The sequence below is a fragment of the Trachemys scripta genome, chromosome 5, assembly GCF_013100865.1.
Source record: "Trachemys scripta elegans isolate TJP31775 chromosome 5, CAS_Tse_1.0, whole genome shotgun sequence".
In the NCBI taxonomy this organism is placed as follows: domain Eukaryota; kingdom Metazoa; phylum Chordata; order Testudines; family Emydidae; genus Trachemys; species Trachemys scripta.
The window spans coordinates 95,389,350-95,410,062 of record NC_048302.1 but is presented as its reverse complement, the minus strand read 5'-3'; the positions used below and the strand labels follow the sequence as shown (position 1 = coordinate 95,410,062).

General features: G+C 44.1%; 1 protein-coding gene across 9 annotated transcripts in view; it reads right to left on the bottom strand.

Moving 5' to 3' along the window:
• The window catches only part of APBB2 (amyloid beta precursor protein binding family B member 2), a 343,676-nt gene extending 323,487 nt beyond the window's left edge, over positions 1 to 20,189 (bottom strand). For all 9 annotated transcript variants that reach the window (XM_034771095.1, XM_034771094.1, XM_034771089.1 and 6 more), the window contains exon 1: positions 20,073 to 20,189. The gene's annotated coding sequence lies outside the window, so the exon portion shown is untranslated. The remainder of the gene's footprint in view (positions 1 to 20,072) is intronic.
• Between the last annotated feature and the right edge of the window lie 524 nt (positions 20,190 to 20,713).

Here is a 20,713-nt window from a genome sequence, read left to right as displayed (position 1 = left end):
TCCCAGCTTCCATCATGTGGACCTCAACAGAAAGGGTCAGGACTACAAAGCCATCTAACTATTAACTATAAGGTTTCATTTCTATCCGTCTTTTGCAGCCATTTAGTGATATAAAATGAAAGCTGTGCTGGCTGCACTGCAGCCTCTTGCAGGGCTGAGTAGTTCTCCATAACTGCAGCTTGTTCTAGTCATTGTTTTTAATACGGAACTGTCATGCTTTTGAAGGTTTTAAATGTTCTAATGCACATAAGATATTGTGGGTCTTTCTAGTTACAATCAGTGGCCTGGAAAAAAATATGGTATATTGCAGAAGTATTGGAAATTTAACCTCGGGCTCTCTATAGCATACAGTACTAGTTCAAGCAGCTTTCTGGAAGGCCAGAGAACCTGAAGATGACAAGCCAAGCTTCCTTGCATATAGCGCTTTCCCGAAAATAAGCTGCTTAATGCAAAGCTTTTGACAAAGCAAAAAAATTCAAACATTACATAGGGTATGCAAGATTCAAACTAAGATGCCTCAGGAAGATACAAACATTTTTATGCCCATTATTATGGCATAACTTGGGCCATTTTATAAGTTTGACATTCAAATTTCTGATAGCCTTTTAATTCCTCCTAACATGATGAAGAAAACATCTATAAAGACAATATCTTTCACTTCTGTACTAAGCCATAAACCCACTGCATCAAATTGCTAAGTAATCACATGAGGTGAAGCAGTCTGTGAAACTTGTAAGTAACAAGGAAGGCTTATTTCTTCCCCTCTTAAATCTCAATTTTTATAATTATTGAAAGCTAGCAGACAAAAGTAACACATGGTCCATCAAGGTCTACCCACAGAAATACAGGAAACTTATTTCTATCTGGACATTTTAATTGTATCCTGTACATAATACACTTAATAACTGTTCCCATGTATTCCTCCTTTCCAAAATTTGTGCACAGACTCTTGCAATTGATTTAGGCTTTTCATTTTATTGCTAATTTCGGCATCCTTTTCCATAATCCTTTATCTATTTATGTGCTAGTCCACTCCTCCACCTAAGCCCACTGCAACCTTCTTTTTTATACTGCAGTTAAAAGCATCAATACCTTCCTTTCAGAATCCTACAATATTGGTATCTCTAAAGCATATCCTTTGACATTTGAGTCATATTAACGTAGGCAAGGGCAAGTTAATTTTATATTAGTCATTCGGTACCCAATAAACGTGGAATGATTTGTTGTGCTTCCCTGTATCCTTAAAAAGGCAGACATTGCTGAGTTTGTGTGGATGACCACACTGCACATCATATTCTAAGGCTATGCCTACACTGTGAGCTCAGAATACAATTCCCCTGCTCCTCCTCGATGAGAACTAGCACAGCTATAAATGTTAGTGTACCCAAAGGAGCATGGGCAGCGGGAAAGCTGACCTGTACATGTACAAACCTGCCTGAAACCAGTGGGTACATACTCATCACGGCTCAGCTGTGCCTCCACCGCCGTTGCCCATGCTACTGCAGCTACACTGTTTATTTTGATGCTAGCCCTCATTGAGCTACTGCAAGTAGCACACACAAGCAGGGAATCACACCTTTAGTGTACAGTGCAGATATGGTCTAAGCATGGCATTTACCAGTGCCAGAACTCCCTTAACGTTTCGGGGAAAAGAAAAGAAAAAAAACAACACCACCACCACCACCACACACCTTAAAATTAGGCTTTGCCCATATTTGTATGTGAACTGTTTTTAGACTTCTCCAGAAAGAGGACCTAATGCATTTTTAGCTGTCTTTTAACTCAGTTCAGCAGAAGGGAATACTGAGGATGAGCTAGTAGCATCGGACCAGCAAATGCTCCACAGCAAGCCACATGCCAGTTTATTATTATTTATATTACCATGGAACCTAGGAGCCCCAGTCATGGGTCAGGGACACCACTATGCTAGGTGCTCTACAAACAGAACAAAAAAACAGTCCCTGTCCCAAAGAGCTTACAACAGGAGTGGGCAAACATTTTGGGCTGAGGGCCACATCTGGGTGGGGAAATTGTATTCAGGGCTGGGACAGGGGGTTGGGGTGCGGGAGGGAGTGTGGGGTGTGGAGGGGGTGCAGTGTGCAGGAAGGGGCTCAGGGCAAGGGATTGGGGCAGAGGAGGGATGCAGAGTGTATGAGGGGGCTGAGGGCAGGGGGTTGGGGTGCAGAAGAGGTGTGGAGTGCAGGAGGGGGCTCAGGACAGGGGTGCAGGAAGGGGCTCAGGGCAGGGGGTTGGGATGCACAGGGGTGTAGCAGGGGACTCAGGGCAGGGGATTGGGGCATGGGGGGGTGCGGGGTGTACAAGAGGGTTCAGGGCATGGGATTGGGGGACAGGGGGCAGGAGGGGTTTGGGCTCCGGGGTGGCAGCGGCACACACCTAGGCCAGGGCAAGCTCCCTGCATGCCTACCCTGTCCCTGTCCCCGGCCCGGTGCCGCTCCAGGAAGCGCTGTGGCCCCTGGGGGAGGAGGGCAGAGGGCTCCGCGTGCGCTGCCCTTGCCGCGCCTCCAGGTACCTCCCCCGAAGCTTCCATTGGCCACGGGCCATTCCCCGTTCCTGGCCAATAGGGCAATCCCGCTGGCCAGATCCAAAGCCCTGAGGGGCCAGATGCGGGCCATAGTTTGCCCATCCCTGGCTTACAATCTAATTCTAATGCCTGATGTCCCACCCTCCAGCCTCCCAGACAAACAGAACTAATCAGCTCTTCTTCTGGAGCTCTTCACCATCATTCTTTAGCTGGTTGGAACCTTCTTTGCAGAGTGCATGGCACACGAGTATTTGATTTAAAAATAAGAATCTTATGGACAGTACTGTGGTCCAGCTGGGTTTTACATTTATGTTCTGAATATAAAGAGCAACTGGTACTAGTAAAACCTTCACTCAGGTGGCTGTAGTTCTGCATAAGTAATACAGATGTTAGAAAGAGTCAACGCTACATACTAATTAGGTGTGAGACTGATCAGGCCAGTCACAGAGAACTTGCTCACTGCAGCTCGACATGGCAAATCCTTGTCCAGCTGGCTGGAAAGAAAGGGAGTTGTGTCCCCTTTAAGCTCCTCTCTCTCTCCCTCAAGGACGGAAGAGGGAAGATTGGGAAAGTTTACAGGGATAGAGCAGGGAGAAGCAGAAATCACCTGGGCCAGGTCAAAGAGGCCATTTCCTGCTGACCAGAAAGGAGAGGGGGTATTTATACCTAAGGCTAAGATTTTGTCACACATATTTTTAGTAAAAGTCAGCGACAGGTCACGGACAATAAAGAACAATTCACAGAAACCCATGACCTATCCATGACTTTTACTAAAAATATGCATGACAAAATGGGGAGCTGGAGGGTCCCCACACCACCCCTAGAGGGCCCCAGCTCGGAGCAGTGGGGTCCCCCCACGGCCCACAGCTCAGAGCTCCCCGCTGCCTGTGGCAACTAGAAGCAGCAGGGTCACCCCACCACCCATGGCAGCTCGGAGCTGTGGGGTACCCCTACTGTCCGTGGCAGCTCAGAGCCACTCATGGCCGCCAGGAGCTGCAGGCACCCAAGCGGCATGGGCTGAAGTCACGGAGGTCTCTGGAAGTCACAGATTCCATGATCTCAGTGAGAAAAATCATAGCCTTATTTATACCCCATGCAGCCCCAGGGAAGCTCATTTTTACTTGGATCCAGGCTGGCAGCACCCACCGACCCATGAAATTTGCATAAGGACCAGGTTGCCTCATACCCACCATTGGCATTATGCTAGTCGCCCTTTTTCCCTTTGCAGCAGGCAAGGAATTTTTCCCTCACTGCAGTGCCCACTGGCTGAGGCGAGGTTGGGTCTTTCACCTTCCTCAAAGCAGGTCTGGGACCACTAGAGTGGGGGGGGCGGCGCGGGGGATTGAACGTTGCCACTTAGTATGTAAAACTGGTGACTGATGTTCAGGGTAGGCAACTCAGTATAGAAGGGATACTGTTACCGGAAAAAAATTGATTGGAAAGAAAGCATCCTTTAAGGAGCCGAGAAAGGGAATTTGGGGCTCCTACATCTGGCACAGCATGGAATTGACCCTCCTCCCTTTATAGCCCCTCTTTACCTCATCTAAGGGAAGGGGTGCAGGGATGGCTGGGCCCAGGTTGGGGATTATGTGAAAATGATGATGACCTGTACAATTTTTTGCCAGGTTCACCCAGCTATTTTAATAGAATAAAGCTGCATCCTAACTAACCCCCATTCACTGCGTCCTGGCTTGACTGGTGTGGCCGGACAATTTCCTTACTCACCTCCTGACTCATCCACTCCTGGTTTTGCAGCTGCTGTGTTCTAGCTGCTGTGCATTAGGAGTCTTATTTTAAACCCTGCACCTGCCTAGCACTAAAGTAATCCACAGATTTGAGACCTCCTCAGTACTTATTGAAACAAACCTTAAGAGCTTTCAGGGAGCAATGAGATTTATCAGGTCAAAAATTAGAGTTACAGACCATAATTTCAACTTTACAAGATCAGCTCCCCTTGCCCTGCACAGCTTGTGTAATGTGAGCTGAAATGCAGTCAACTACACCAAGTGTTATTTTTTCTAGCTCTATATTTACACTTCAAGGTGTTATTCAGAGAACAGAAGAAGCAGGCCAAATCCTCACATGAACCTTCTAGGGAGGATTCAATTAAATTTGGTTTATTTGGGGTGGTTTTGGTTTTTTTGGCTTTTTTTTTATTATTAAAGTTTTCACACATTGCAGCACTGTTGAGCTGGAGGGGATATGGCTGAGTCTAGGAGCCTATGAACGAGAAGTTCAGCTTTCAGTTTATTTAGAAAGTCAGTCTTCACCTTGTAAATATAGCCAGAGCAGGGAGCCAAAGCTGGGGCCTCGGCGAGGGGCGGGGCAGGAGGCAGAGCAGGGCTGGATGGTACTCCCTCCCTGCACCCCTCTAAGGGAGCATGCCCCACAGTTTGAGGATGACTGTTCTAAGGATGTCTACTGCTCAGATTGTGTCACAGGTGTTCCTGGTATTGCCACAAGAACTACCTCCACTGACTCCCATCAGCAGTGGCAGGCACATATGTGGAAAGTACCATGTAGTCTCCTCAGCCTCAACCCACCCCACAGGCCACTCAAAAAATAAATAAATTGCATATTGTTAGCGGGGGTATGGAAGGAATATTTTAACTAGGGAATGGCACTTTGCTGACTGAGGTGGAAAAAATCTTTGAGGGATCCTCTTGTTCTACCAAACATCGCAACATCCCTGCATATCTTTGCACTTCCTGGTTTTTGCTAAGTCTAAAAGGGAAAGAATCATGAGAAAAAAGCTATTATTTTTTGTTTGTGTATTTTTTTTTTAAATTATACTGAAAAACACAAGAGCTGGTTTATTTCTTAACCAAAAAAGGTGCAGATACGCCTCTGAGCTTTAGGATTCTTACCTAAGCCTTTTGGAGATTCAGCGCTTACTAATCATGCCCAGTCCTACTGCTCAATCACTCCAGAACATTCTCCATGATCATCCCCCAATCTAGGATTGCTGCTATCCTGAAATTTGTGGGATCCTCCTGATTTTTCCAAGTCAATTCCACTTGAAGAATATTCAGGAGTCCCCAGACCACATTCCATGTCATGAAATATCATGTTATACCACAATGACATTTAGGACATGCCAGTTTATCATCATGAGGTTGAACGCTAAATTTTCTCCAGGAGAAACTAAAAAAATTCCCCCACCTAAAATAGAGTAATTTTAGCTAATAAATATAACAATTTGTGACTTCTTAGTCTCATTAGTACTCATTAGTATTTATAATAAATTTCACAAGAAACTATTGGCTCATAAACCTAGTTATCTTTATCATGGTTAATACATTTTCTCTGTTATTTTGAGTTTGAGTATTTCTGTACTCAGAGCAGTAAGTTTAGTAAATTTTAAATTCGTATCAGGACTTACAGAACTTCAAAAAGGGATATAAAGAATCCATGTAGTGAAAGCCCCTGGGATCAGAAATTCTAGAAGTAGGCACAGAGAATGCAAAGTTTGATAAATATTCATGTAATAGGGCAAACAGATGGAAAAAAAAAAAAGACACGTTGCTTTTTTTAAAATAACTCGGTAACCAAGTATAGTTTGTAAGAGGATCTTGCACATATTTCAAAAATAGCACATGTACATGCTTTAAAAGCATTTACTGTATTTGGATTGAATTTTGTGAATAAAACAGTATTAACATTTTATTTTAATATCTCCTCAGATGGCTATCAAGTCAACATAAATAGATAAGATATATATATAGCTTTCATTTTTCGTGGTTTATTAATTTCAATTTTGGGGGTGTATTTTTTGCTATTTTTGACATAAAAAAAGTGGGGTTTCAGAGCTCTCTTTAGATATACTGTAATGAATAATGCATATTATAAAAGCACAACAGGGAACCTCCAGTGCACACTACCAGAGTCTACATGGACCATTTAACATGCAATACATTAGTGAGCTTTAGAAATCATACCCCTATAGACTGCATTACTGCGCCACGTAGACAAGCCCTTAGATGCACGTAACCATTTCTGGGGGTTTTCCAGTGTTTATTGGATGAACACAAATTTCATTTTTATTTATCTACTTATTTATTGTATCACAGGTATTTTATTGTGGTTTATCAATTAAAACCAAAAATCAGAAGCCCTAATTATATACAATAAATCTATCCGAATCCCCTGCATTTATACAAGGAAAAAGACTGACGAATGAAAGAAGTAGGAGTAAAACTAACTTTTTTTTCCCTCTTTTCTTTTTTTAAAGATTACTTATATTCAAATACATTTAGGAACCCCAGATTCCACCTTCAACCATTTTTATTGTTATACTTGATAATTCTTATCCTTTAAGATAAGAATAAATTCCAGATTTCTTCAAATTTTAACAGCTTATTTTATACACTATGACATTTTCATATGCATATTTAAGTTGTCTGAAATCCACTACCCTATTGATGGTTCCAGCACTATTCCTGTGCTTCAGTAGGACATTTTTGCTATCACTGGTAATCCAAACGGGTTTCCCAAATTCAAAATTCCTACCCTTCCAAAAGTTAAGTTAAACTAAAACAAACTCCTCTTGATATTGTCCTTCTGATACATCATTGTTAATAATTTCTCTATATACAATGCCTCTGTGACTTTGTAAAATAATTTGTTGTGGGAGAATAAAAAATGTTTTCGTAAAGGCCAGAAAACTTATGTTGAATGTTTTTTTTTTCTAACAAAAAACAAAGCCCAAATTCTGTAGTCAGTTACATTAGTTTAAATAGTCTAGATTTAAACAGAAGATTTTGGCTACGTATATCAGGCATGATCTTTCTTATATAAATCCATGCCCACTGTCCTTTACTGCACAGTTCAACTAAACTATGTACATCTATGTGTGTTTTCAATTTCTTTCTTTATCAACATTTTTAATATCCTTCCTGAGGTGAGACTTCCTGAGGTGAGGCTTCTACAATTAACTGGATCCACCCAGTTCCTTTCTTAATGATGGGAACTAGTATATAAGTCACCTTCTGGTCTGATACTTCCTGTGTCCTTTGTAAATATCAAGAGCACTCACCAAAGGCTGTACAGTTTCCCTTGTTACAGTTAACTTTTAATAGTTCTATCTGCTTTACTTGTTCAGTTGCACTTAATTCATCTTCCTGTGTACCATGAAAACATATCACTCTCTCAGAAGTCAACTTCCACCTCCTGTGGGAATATGATGACACAAGTAATTCATTTACGGCTTGAGAAACATCATCCTCATTTCTCACTAAGTTTCTTGTCCCTCAAATATCTCTATTGTCATCTTGCCCGTTGGCTTCATATGTTCTCAAATAATTCATTATTTTTCTCTTTACTTCGCTACATTTTATTGTTACCTACTAAATTATTTCACAGATCATCTCTCTTACAAATAACACAGGAAACCTTCCCAACCTTAGTCCACCATTTCAAGATTTCCTCTTTCAATAAGACATCTGCTCTTACATACAGGGCTGATATAAGGGTATATCTCCACAGCGGACGTTAAAGTGATGCTGGGGTAGCACTTTAACGTGGCTGTGTAGTCGCAGCTCCAGCACTGGGACAGAGCTCTCCCAGCACTGTAATAAAACCACCTCTGCAAGGGAAATAGCTACCAGCGCTGTAGCACTGTCTACACTGCCACTTTCAAGAGCTGAAACTTGTATCGCTCAGGAGGGTGTTTTTTCACACCCCTGAGCAAAGAAAGTTTCAGCACTGTAAGTGGCAGTGTAGACAAGGCCTAAAGCAAGTGGTTTGTGTGTGACCATGTAAGTCTGAGGCTTTAAGACTCCTCTCACCTTCATTGCCAGACACTCTGCATCTAGCCAGGACAACTATATCCTCCCACACACTCGGAAGTCCCACTAAGCAAGCTCTGTGCTTGTGACAACTACAACACACACCTCTTTCCATCCTTTTCGACCCTGTAAGCACCACTGGCAGGATTAGTACATTACCCTGTAAACTCTACAGGGCAGCAACTGTCTCCTTGTTATGCATTTGTACAGTGCCCAGCACCATGGAGCCCTGTTCCCTGACTGGGACTTCTAGGTGCTACCATAATACTAATTATTATTTAATACTTAATAACTGCCTATGTGCAGTCAAAGGCCTATGGAGACAGTGGCAGTCAATCAGGAGAAAACTGTGTTCTCTTCAGCTACTCTCCCTACCTGCTCAAGGCCTACCAGCCAGTCAAAGGTCTACTTACTCTGTTGCCCTCCAAACCATCTTGGGCCTGATTTCCCCTTGCCCTGCACCTCATGTGGTCACTTACGCCAATTCAAGGACAGCAAAAAATTCTAACATTTTGATTTGGGGATGTTTTATACCCAAAATTCACTCCTTCTGCATTGGTGTAAATGATCTCGCAGAGACAGGGCAAACAGAAAATCAGGTCCCTGTGGTGTCTTCTCCCCACTGGTCACCAGTGGGAGCAGATGTTTCACTCCAATCAACCCCCCCTACTACAACAAGTAATTAGCAGCCTACAACAGCAAGTGATTAGCAGCCTACAACATACCACTTTTTCTGACATATCAATAACCCAGTTACAAAGCATTCTGGGACACCTGCACAACCACACAAAGCCAAGAGCTCTGGTTGTCAGGGGGATTTTGATGGCACTACTGAAGACAGTTCTCACTCAGGCTTGTCTACACTTACAGTGCAGCTGCACTGCTGTAGTGCTTAGCAAAGACACCACCTACGCTGATGGGAGAACTTCTCCTATCAGCGTGGGTACTCCACCTCCCTGAGAGGGGGGTAGCTATGTTGATGGGGGAAGCCCTCCTGTCAACATAGCACGGTCTACACCAGGGATTAGGATATTCTACACCCATGAGTATGCAGTTATACCAACATAAGTTTGTAGTGTAAACCAAGCCTCACTCTCACCCCGAGACTACAGGCGGACAGACACAGAACCAAGCCAGCCAGGCCACTTGCCTTCTCTCCAGAGACCCAGATGGCTCTGCCTAGAAAAAAGCTATACTCCCATTCCAGCAAACACATACACAGATGCTTAACCTGACAGCTGTGAGTTGCCCCAAACGGAACTTTCCTATTGAGGGTTCCCCCATTGCTTTCCTAACTCACTCAATGGAAGTACTCACATGTATAAAGGTCAGTACATGTGCATGTATTTTCAAAAAGTAATTGCTTCAGGCCGTCATCTTACAATCCGCTTCCCTTCCGTCACCACCAGAGGAGTCTCCCGTTACACCAAACTCCAGATCTTCACCAAGCTGACAAGAGAACTACCCTGCTACTACTCCAGTCCAGGCAAACTGCAAAATGGAGGCATTTGTGAATGGCAATTGAGCCATACTGTGAACTTATTTTCTAGAGCAATGTCTTACAGCAGTGGTTCTCAAACTGGGGGTCACCACCCCTCTTTAAGGGGGTCACCAGGGCTGACATTAGACTTGCTGGGCCCCAGAGCCGAAGCCAGAGCCTGAGCCCTACCACTGCTGGTGGTGGGGCTCAGGTTACAGGCCCCTCACCTGGGGCTGAAGCCCTTGGGCTTTGGCTCCCCCACTCCCCACCCGGATCAGCAGTGTTTGGGCAGGCTCAGACTTCGGTCCCCACTCCTGGGGTCGTGTAGTAATTTGCTGTCAGAAGGGGGTGACGGTGCAATGAAGTTTGAGAATCTCGGTCTTACAAGATATAACAAAATGTGGTGATTTCAACATGATAGAGGAACCTCTGCAATGAAAGGAAGGAGAAGGGAGGCCTGCATCAACAATAGGGAAGAAAGGAGTACAGGAAGCATGCATACATAGCATTAGTCTAGGCAACCTATGGCACGCGTACCGAAGGCGGCACGCAAGCTGATTTTCAGTGGCACTCACACTGCCTGAGTCCTGGCCATTGATCCAGGTGGCTCTGCATTTTAATTTAATTTTAAATTAAGCTTCTTAAACATTTTAAAAGCCTTATTTACTTTACATACAACAATAGTTTAGTTATATATTATAGACTTATAGAAAGAGACCTTCTAAAAACATTAAAATGTATGACTGGCACGCGAAACCTTAAATTAGAGTGAATAAATAAAGACTCAGTACACCACTTCTGAAAGGTTGCCAACCCCTGGTCTAGGTCACGTGCAGGGGAAAAGGTGGGGATGGTTCCCCTTTAAAGTCCACCTTAACCACCAGGGATGTAAAATATTAAGCAGTTAAACAGCTAACCGATAGGTATTAGTCTTACCGTTAATGTAATGCAGTTAACGTTTAAAACAGATTGGTAAATTAATTTTGTGACTTTGTAATATCTAACGTGCACATTAAAAACGCCGCAGCAATACCTGGGGCGGGGGGGTGCTGGAGCTTGTGGAGCTCTCGCAGCTCAGGGCACTGCTGAATCAGCTCGTGCCTGGCGGAGAGGGCACTGCTTGGGACAGCCCGGCAACCACCCCGGCTCTGCTTCTCTTGCAGCTGGCTGCAGTAGTGGGTCTGCCAGAGCACTTGGATCTACCCTGGCACCGCTGCTCTCCTGGCAGTGATCCGCCAAACAAGCTGCACTAGGCAGCACATAGTAACTGGGAGAGCGAGGGGTGGGATCAGAGCAAGGCACGCAGTGCCCAGCCACATACACGCAAACGATCCCCCAGTCCACTGCACTCTGCCACCCTGCCCCTCTGAACGTGCCACTTCTTCCTCCCAGTGTATAAATACTCCTCCCCTTCTGCTGGCTGAACTTGTTAATGATATAAACCAATATGATTGTAATGGTTTAAACGGGTACTTTTAAAAACTATATTTACATCCCCAATAACCACTACGCGTCCTCCCCTTTACCATATCATATGGGACCCTATCCCTTAAGAAGCAACAACAGGATTTTCCCTAGGTATTTTAATAGGTTGGGAGCAAGCTGTCAAAGTTTCCTAGTGGGAGGGGAAAATATAAGAGGTTTAACGAACAATTTAGTTGTGTTTATTTGAACTATGGCAAAAAAATGTGAGGGAGCCTTTCAAGGAGAAGAAATAAAACCCAATAGCAGTTTTATTGCTTATAATATTTTGGAGGCAGCTCTGAAGTTGGGGATTACAGAAGTTTGCTAATGACCCCATATATCTTACTTATAGCACAGCCGGCCTCTCTCTTTTACCTATCTTCCTTTTCCTGCCAAGTAATTCCATTATTATTGGCCACATAGCACATTTCCAGTACAACAAGCTTTGTGGACAGGAAGAAAGATACCACAACCAACATTTTCAAAAATGGGTATCTCAACAGTCATTTAAATAAGGACTGAGGAGCCTATAGGCATCCTTTGACAACCCTGACAGTGGTTTCGGTCTCTGGCCTGAGGATTTTACAATCTAAATGAATACATTTTAGATGAAGGATGGGACGTAACAAAAAAGCTAATGACTAAGCACTGAAGTCTGACGCACATATTGCTAGTTCCACTTTATTTTTGTGGTGGTGTGTTTTGTTAATTGTTCTTTCTTCCAGCAACTGTAAGACTGGAACACAGAAAACTAAAAAGTAATTCATCTTTACTACTCAGTCACTTGCTTTCTGCTACATCCCATTCCCCAGCCTTCATCATCTCTCTTTATCCTCTGGCAGACCCACACCCTCCTGTGCACAGGGCATCTACCAGTTCTGCCAGTTACTTTGGTCTTGTGCTGTTCTGTTCAGGCTTTGTAGTGTCAGGTTGATGATGTAGTCATCATCTACATGTTGCCTATTTAGATTGTAAATTCCTTGCGGTAACATGTTTTACACCTAGATGCTAAGGAGTTTGGTGCAGTATAAGTTCCATAGATAGATTAGACCTTGTCTTCCTACTTTTTTTTTTATAAAGCACCTAAGACACTTTTGAGGCAACATAAATATCCAAAGTTGAATATTTTTATTAATACCCCTCTTATTGCAACCAGACAGGTTTCAGTTATATCTATATTTTATTTTTTTCCCCATGGGCCTCGTGAGAGTCTTTCCACTGTTTCCAGTGGGCTTTGGATGAGGCGCTATTTACATATGCCATCTGATCTCCTGTTTAATACTCCTTAGTGAGGTAATGAATGGCAATTAAAATGTCTTGCATTCTCTTAGTCATTTAAATAAACTTTGTGAAGTTTAAATCAGGATTTAAAAACAACATAATGGAAAATAATCAGTTAAACATTTAATTTCCAATGCAAGTGCACACTTCCCACTTACCTTGCTCCCCAGTCAGGCCCATTCTTTTTTCAGCATATTTTCTGTACCCCTACACAACTCACAATTCATGGGCAGTTTTCCAACTGCCACTCAATACAGTACCTTGCTAAGAAGCATTATTTCATAAAAGTAAATAATGTATTATCATTAACACAGAGTCAAACAAATGTTGTCTAGTAAAACAAAACAATGTTTTAAGTTGTTTGTTTATATGACGATATGCATTAATATACAGAACAGTTCATCATCAAGTTATGAACTAAGCAGTTGGCTATTAAGGACTCTATATAGTATCTCCTGCCACCATTTAAGAAATTATACTTGAGAGGTTTCAGATAAAGGGTTGGTTAATTCCTACCGATATTAGTGGTGCCAAATTATTACAATTTAATGTCCACTGACTGCATGGAGAGTGGTCTTGCCAGTGAATGGTACAAAAGAACAGCATGCCTCTACAAATAGACAACAATATCAAAATACTATATGTAACAACTTTAAGAGTTAGTCTCTTCTGCTGTTAAAAACAAATTAAAACACAATTTTTGGATTAACAAATTTACAGATCATTTAATATCTACCACTTTCTCTCCTTTTGGAAATTAAGTATACTCACTTACACTCCATAATTATACTGTGTGCAGAAAAAGAGAGACCACTACTAGCTAATAAACATATGAAAAATTATTCTTTACTGAACATAAAATTCTGTGAACCACATATTTTTAAAGTGGCAGCATCAAAAATATACCAGGTGTATTTTTTTTAAAAAGATTTCTTACATTTAAAAAAAACAATAAAGCACTGGAAATGTTCCTTTTTGTGACTTTTTTAAAAATTCAGTTGCACCTATGTTTTAAAGTCAACTGGAAAACTGTTCAAAAGCATATCATTATGGCAAAATTCACCTACAGTTTCCAAAATCAAAGTTTTACCATGGGGCAGGCAAGTCTGCTTTGTCTGTGGGAGATACCTAAAACATACTACGGTATAGCAGAAAACAAACAAAACAAAAACAAACAGTACAGCTTGGTTTCCCCGACTAACAAGAATCAGTGGATGAATCTAAACTGATAAATGACTGCTGTGTTTTGATGTGATCACACCAGTACTGCAGTGAGATTTTACACGGTAATTTTAAAGCAGTGGAGTCATGTGACATATGACAGTGTATTTGTAAGGCTCACCCAAAGGTTTGCTTGGAGACAATTACCACTGCAGGAAGAGTTCATAGTGTGTTTGAATCAAAACATGGTCCACATTAGGAAGTCTCTGTTTTAAAGAGTGTTGGAGCTAAATAATTGTTTAATCACTAGAAATGAGCAAATCTCTATCAAATATTATTACTGTTGCAATATACCTAAAATTAGACCTAATTGTTTACATTCATAAATAATTTCCCCAGAGTAAACTATAGCCTACTCAGTTTATCTACCCCAATTCCAAGGCATCTATAAATGCATCAAACCTAGAGCTCAGACCACTAATTTAATGGGTAGACCATGTCCCCTTAATCATCCTAATTCATGTACAGACTGCATATGAAAAAAAATAATTCTTCTCATTAATCTTTTATACAGAGATGCAAAGTTGGTTTCGACTTCACTACTGAACAAGTACACAAACAAATACGTTTCCAGGGAGTGATGGCTCAGTGGTTTGAGCATTGGTCTGCTAAACCCAGGGTTGTGAGGTCAATCCTTGAGGGGGCCATTTAGGGATGGGGGGGGGAATTAGATGATTTAGTTGGGGATTGGTCCTGCTTTGAGCAGGGGGTTGGAGTAGATGACCTCCTGAGATCCCTTCCAACCCTGATATTCTATAATTCTAGTAAACAAAGTAGCTTGGCAAAATTTTAATAATCTACAAATGGAAGTGGGTAATTGGCAAAACACAGACAGCATGTGCTAAAAGTGGAGCTATGCAACCTCAGATCTCAAAAAGGGTTTGGCCTTTTAGAACCTGGAAAAGCAACCTCCAAGGACAGCCCACAGTGCTGCAAGTAACCGAGCTGGTGATTCAGCATCAACACTGTTTCCCACTGAGGTCTAGAGTCTGCAGTCTGATCTGTGCAAGTAGACTGCTGCACCCATGTGGAGCCCCACAAACTTCAATGGGGCCCTCGTAGTGGTCCGCATCACAGGTTAAATTGCAGATCAGCTCCTAAGACAGTATTGAACCAGCACCTCAGGATCTTTCAGAGATGTAAAACTAAGTCCTCTTCATCAAATGGCACTTTTTGCAATGTCTTGGTCAAATTTCACTGTAAGTGCATCCCTAAAATTCTTCATATAGTTTTGATTCATTTCCCCGCCTAAAAATTGGCATGTACTGTTGCCACCCCAAAATGTTTACTGCATTCCAACCAAAGGGGGCTGCATTTCAGTGGTATATGAACCCTGTTTATACCAAAGCTAGAGAGTGCTTTAAGCCCTTTCAGGACAAAAGAAACTATTATAAAAATTAAAAATTATTAAAGCACTGTAACCTATCATTCTAGATAACTTGTCTTATCTTCTCTGAATTATGGGCATTGATATAAATTCCACAAGCAAAAACTCAAATGGATTTTTTTCAAAATTTATGATGATTTTACTATTATCTCTGCCATCTTCTAGTACAGAGGTGGGCAAACTATAGCCCACAGGCCACATCCGGCCCGCAGGGCCATCCTGCCCAGCCCCTGAGCTCCCGGCCCCTCCCCACAGCCTCCGCTCACTGTGCCGGTAGCACAGTGGCGTGACTGGCTCCAACCAGGCGAGGCGGCTCAGGGGCAGATTTACAAGTGAACACAGGGTTCCCTGGCATGGGCCCCCCAACAACAGGGGGACCCAGGGCCGGGCACTCGGGCAGCTCAGCTCTGGCATACCCCCCATGGCAGGGAGGGGGCTGCACTGCGTGGGCAGGGGAGCAGGCAGGCAGTGCAGGGAACACGGGCGGAGGACTCAGGAGCAGCACTGGGCGGCCGCGCAGCCGGCTGGAGAGAAGCAGCGCTTTGAAGGGGAAACCGCCGCTTCTCTCCGGCTGCGTGGATGCCCCTGCTCTTCCTGAGCCCTCCACCCATGTTCGCAGGGCCACATTCCGAAAGGGGCTGGGGAGGATAAGGGGTGGGGTCCCGGGGGGGCAGTTAGGTGACAGTGACCAGGGAGGGTTGGATAGGGGATGGGGTCCTGGAGGGCGGGGATCCCAGGAGAGGGCGGTCAGGGGACAAGGAGCAGGGGGGGTTGGATGGGTCAGGGGTTCTGAGGGGGGAAGTCAGGGGGCGGGAAGTGGAAGGGGGCAAATGGGGGATGGGGGGCAGGCTGTTTGGGGGGGGGCATAGCCTTCCCGGCCCTCCATTCCGTTTTACAACCCCAATTTGGCCCTCAGGCCAAAGAAAGAGTTTGCCCACCCCTGTTCTAGTAACAACATCATCTGCACCACTGCAGGTAAAGGTCAACCACCTTTCCATTACAGATTTCTTTTTTCAGGGATTTATAAGTGAACCGGGATTTATAAGAAGCTGATACCCAAAAGTCAATTTGGAAACAAGTTTTTAAATTTTCCCCTGTTTATATTTTTAAGTCAGTTCAACAAGTTATAAGGGCACATAAGAAAGTTTACCATTCCAAGTCACCTCTTTGCACATAGTTGTGATTTAAAAAGAAGTTTCCAAGCAATTAGGTATTGCTATGCCCAATTCCTCAGTAGTTTGGTGGGAAAAAATTCCAACTACCAAGATATTTTTTTGGAAGTGGCTACTAAGCATGCTACAAATCTACATCTCAAAATAATTTTAATAAAGCAAACACAACTATACATTTTAAAAATTGGTCCAATGTCTATACCAGTGGTTCTCAAACTGTGGGTCGGGACCCCAAAGTGGGTCACGACCCCATTTTAATGGCGTCACCAGGGCTGGCTTAGACTTGCTGGGGCCCTAGCCCAAGGGCTTCAGCCCTGGGCAGCAGGGCTCAGGTTACAGGCCTCCTGGCCTGGCAAGGTGGGACTTTGGCTTCTCCCCCACCCTGCCCTGGGTGGCGGGGCTTGGGCGGGCTCAGGCTTCAGTCCCCCCTCCTGGGGTCATGCAGTCATTTTTGTTGTCAGAAGGGATTCACGGTGCAATGTAGTTTGAGAACCCTGGTCTACACATTAGATACTTGAGATCCAATATGGTACCTCTGAGCAATTTGTTGTGTTTTTTAAACAATGTTATTAAAACAATATTACCAGAAAAAGACTACATTCCAATAAGTATGTTATCTCGGTTTCAAACAGCCAGATACTTTTTGGTTGGATACTTATCTGCTGTGGGTAGATATAGATATTGTATGGTTTACGGGCATTGTACAGTCTACCCAGCATTTCTCGCATGCGGCCACCAGGGGCTTTTCTTGCATCCACAGCCTCCTGGGCAGTGGGGGGGGACAGGGTGGGCACAAAGCAGTGGTCCCTCCCCCAGGGCCACCAGCAGGGGTTGGACCCTGCTCCCCTCTGGAGAGACAAATGCTGGAGGAGCAAGCAGCTAGTGAGTTCCCCACCTTCCTGGGGACAGTAGGGTCAGCTCCAGCCCTGGGGTGGTGGGCAGCAGGCTCTGGCCACGGGGCTCCAACCCCCGGCTGCAGGGCACACCCCTGCATTGCCCTTGGCCCCCACTGCCTCCGCCAGCCCATCATGCATTCTCCGCCCTCCCCCCCAATCCCACCTACCAACTTCCCTATCCAAGGCTTAATTTGTTCCCAGGCTTGCCAGGACTGAGTAAGTCTGCTGTGAAATGTGGTATTTATTAATATCACTTTTCACAGTCACAGACTTACTAATTAGCAGTCTTTAAAAATAAATAATAATAATAAGGCAAAAGAAACAACAAAAAAGCAGGTTCTTGTCAAGAGCACCTTTTTGTGTTTTCATTCTGTTTAGGTCCAGTAAAGAATAGACAATTCTACATTATTTTTATTATTGAGTCTGCAAAAAGATTCAACAAATTGCAATGATTTGGACATATGTATGTGCATATTTATTTGTTTTTCCTAAAGTTAAATTGTCAGCGAGGCCACCAGCAACAGTTGGTGGCTGCACTTTGGGGCCACCATAAATTTTGTTGTGAGAACCCCTGTTTACACTATATCAAGTATTGCTATTGTACCTTTCCAACGTGGAACTTCACTTTGTCTCCAAGTCCAAAAGACTTTGATTCATCCTTGTTCCTCATTTGACAGATAAAGGTGATGCAAGACTGATGAGTCAGTCAGCTTATCACCATCTACAGACCAAATGTCAGAATTAATCTTCACCTTGACCCTGCTTCTGCTGAAACCCTTATTTCATGCCATCTCAAGTACAGAAGTTCTTTCTTTACAAGCTTCCTAAATTCCTATTCTCTCTAATTCAAATATTGAATCTGCCTACTCCGAGTCCAAATCCATACTCCCTAGGGAAGCACTGACTTCAATGACAGCAGAATAAGTCTCTTAAAAGTACAAGACTGAGCCACATCCCATCCTCATCTTCACTGGCTTCTCATGGAGTCAGTCACAAATCTGAGAAACAGAACCCAGGTCTTCTGGCTTCAAGTTCTGTGTTCTATCACTGGGAATGCTACCCATGCTATTTTGATCTAATCTTGGTTGTCTCCCAAATTGGGAATGCCACATTTGCTTGAGCTGCTTTACTGATTGAGAATTCTTCTCAATTCTAAACTCACCATAAAACTATTCTTCTTCCTGAATAGTCTATCCTTCATTCATCTTAATTTCACTCGTAAAAAAAATAAACCTCATTCCTTCAAATGATAGATAGAAACTACTTGGATTTTTGTATGGTTTATTTAAAATTGTTTTTCCATGCAAGGAAGTTAAAGAGTTATTTTGTCACAATGACGTCGTGAAATGCTCACTACTATGGACTCTTATTTATTGAAATATGTTACATTCTCATTTTTAAAAAGACTGTGTTAGATATACAGAAAATAGTTTTTAGTACAATATTGTCAGCTAATTCTGATGCATTCAAAATAACTAAAGCATGAGCGACACCAGAATGATGACAATATCAGATCTAGAATTAATCGATAACACATGTTGACATGGCTCTAGAGGACATACAGTGCCAGCAGCAGCTAAAAGTGATGTATCCTTATCTGGGTTTTAGAATCCTATGGCATTTGCAGAACTCAAGGTGAATTATTAAGATTTACTGTGTATGTGGTTATTGTACTTTATGACTACTAGTGTAGTGAGTAATTGCTTTGCCTCCACAAGTTTGAGGCTTTTAACACTATTTTAATGTCATTCTTTGTATTACATAAAAATGCAAGCTTTGTGATCCCTATCTCACACTTCTAAACAAGTTCAACCCAATGTCAGAGCCATTGTGTCTGTTTGGGGCTTTTCAACGCATGTCCATTATGCAATTTTTACTGTTTCATAAAAACATCTCTAAAAGACTGTAAATACTTTGAAAAATATAAAGGGCTAGAAGGGTCTAGTGGAGACAATGACAAAAAAAATCCCATGCACTTCAGTGGTGCAGGTTCAGGCCCTATATGCTGGATAAATAAAACTGTAGCATTTTTACAATGGCCAAGATTTTGAAATTACTTAAAACTTGGCTAATAAGCTGTGCCTTCTTTAAATAAAAGGAAAAGCCAAATTCCAAAACACCCCAATATGCATCCAGGGGTCACTTTCTTCTACATTCACTGTTCAAATGACTTCTACATTGTGTGCGCTCTGCACCACCTCTCGGTCCTCATATACTCATCACACCCCACTCCTCTTCCTGTGGGCCTCCGCACGGATAAGGCTGGAGAGGAGATCGTGGGCTATAAAGCCATGTCTACTGGAAATCCCTTTCACTTCCTTCTCCCCCTCATTTCATACCTACAGCGCCTAATCTCCCCCTTGCTTTTTAAGCCCCGCACTTTCCCTTGCCCTCACATCCCCCCCGGGGACAGCTCAGCTCTGCCTGGCTCCTCTGCTGCGCGCACACACATGCAGGGGCTGCGGCTCCCTCCCAGCCCACCACCCGCCCTACCCCCCTAGCTAACGGCCAGGAGAGGCAGCCAGTCTGTGGGGCCGGTAGGACAGAGCCGGTGATGTCCCCCCCCCCACCACCTTCTCCGACCCCGGGCGCGCCCTGCGCCCACAGCCGCTGCAGGGAGAGCGACGGTGAGCGAGGCGCGTCCACCGAGCACGGGGCACCGCTGCTGCAGCAGCTGCAGCTGGCAGAGAGCGGAGCCCAGGTTCTCCCGCGGGCGCAGCCCCACCGGCACGTCCTGCCCTTCCCCGGCTCGCCCCACGTACGCGCCGAGCGCAGCCCAGCGAGCCCAGGCGAAGAGGAGCCGGAGCGCACCTGGCCGCTGCGCTCTGCCTCGCCACACTTACCCCTGCGCCTCCCGCCGCTTGCGCTACTCCCTCCTCTCGCCGTCTCTCGCCCACACCACAGGCGTCCAAAATCAGCTGCGGGATGTAGCCAGCCTTCCGGAAACGCTTTCCCAGCTTGCTGCGCTTAGCCCAGGAAACAATTCCGGCCTGTGGCTGCGGCTGCGGCTCCTCCTCCTTCTCCAGTCCCTCCTCCCTCGCCACCGCCCGGCGCAGAAAGAGCTGCAGCACCCGGAGCGTTGGGAACGTGGTTGACTTGAGTCCTCTGCCTAGGAAGGAGGGCGACGCCCTGTGTTTGCTGCTAGTTTTGCAGCTAGCCGGATCCTGGGAAGATCAGGCTGCGGGGCCTGGCTACAGAGATGAAAGGAAAACAGTAAGAACGTGTTTGCTACCAGCGCGATCTTCAATTTCTGCAAGAAAGATTTGAATCTGCCTGTCGTCTCTAAGGTACCCAGCAAGCGGGTATCTGAGCACTAGAAACAATAAAAGGTATTAAATCTGCGTGGGTGGGTGTGTTTCTCCTTCTCCCAAGAATCGCCCCATGTCTCCTCATATCTTCATGCCTGAATCTTTTGTGTTTCACTATAAAATCCTTCATTCCCAATTTTCAGTGTATAGTACATTTCTATAAATAAATATACTCT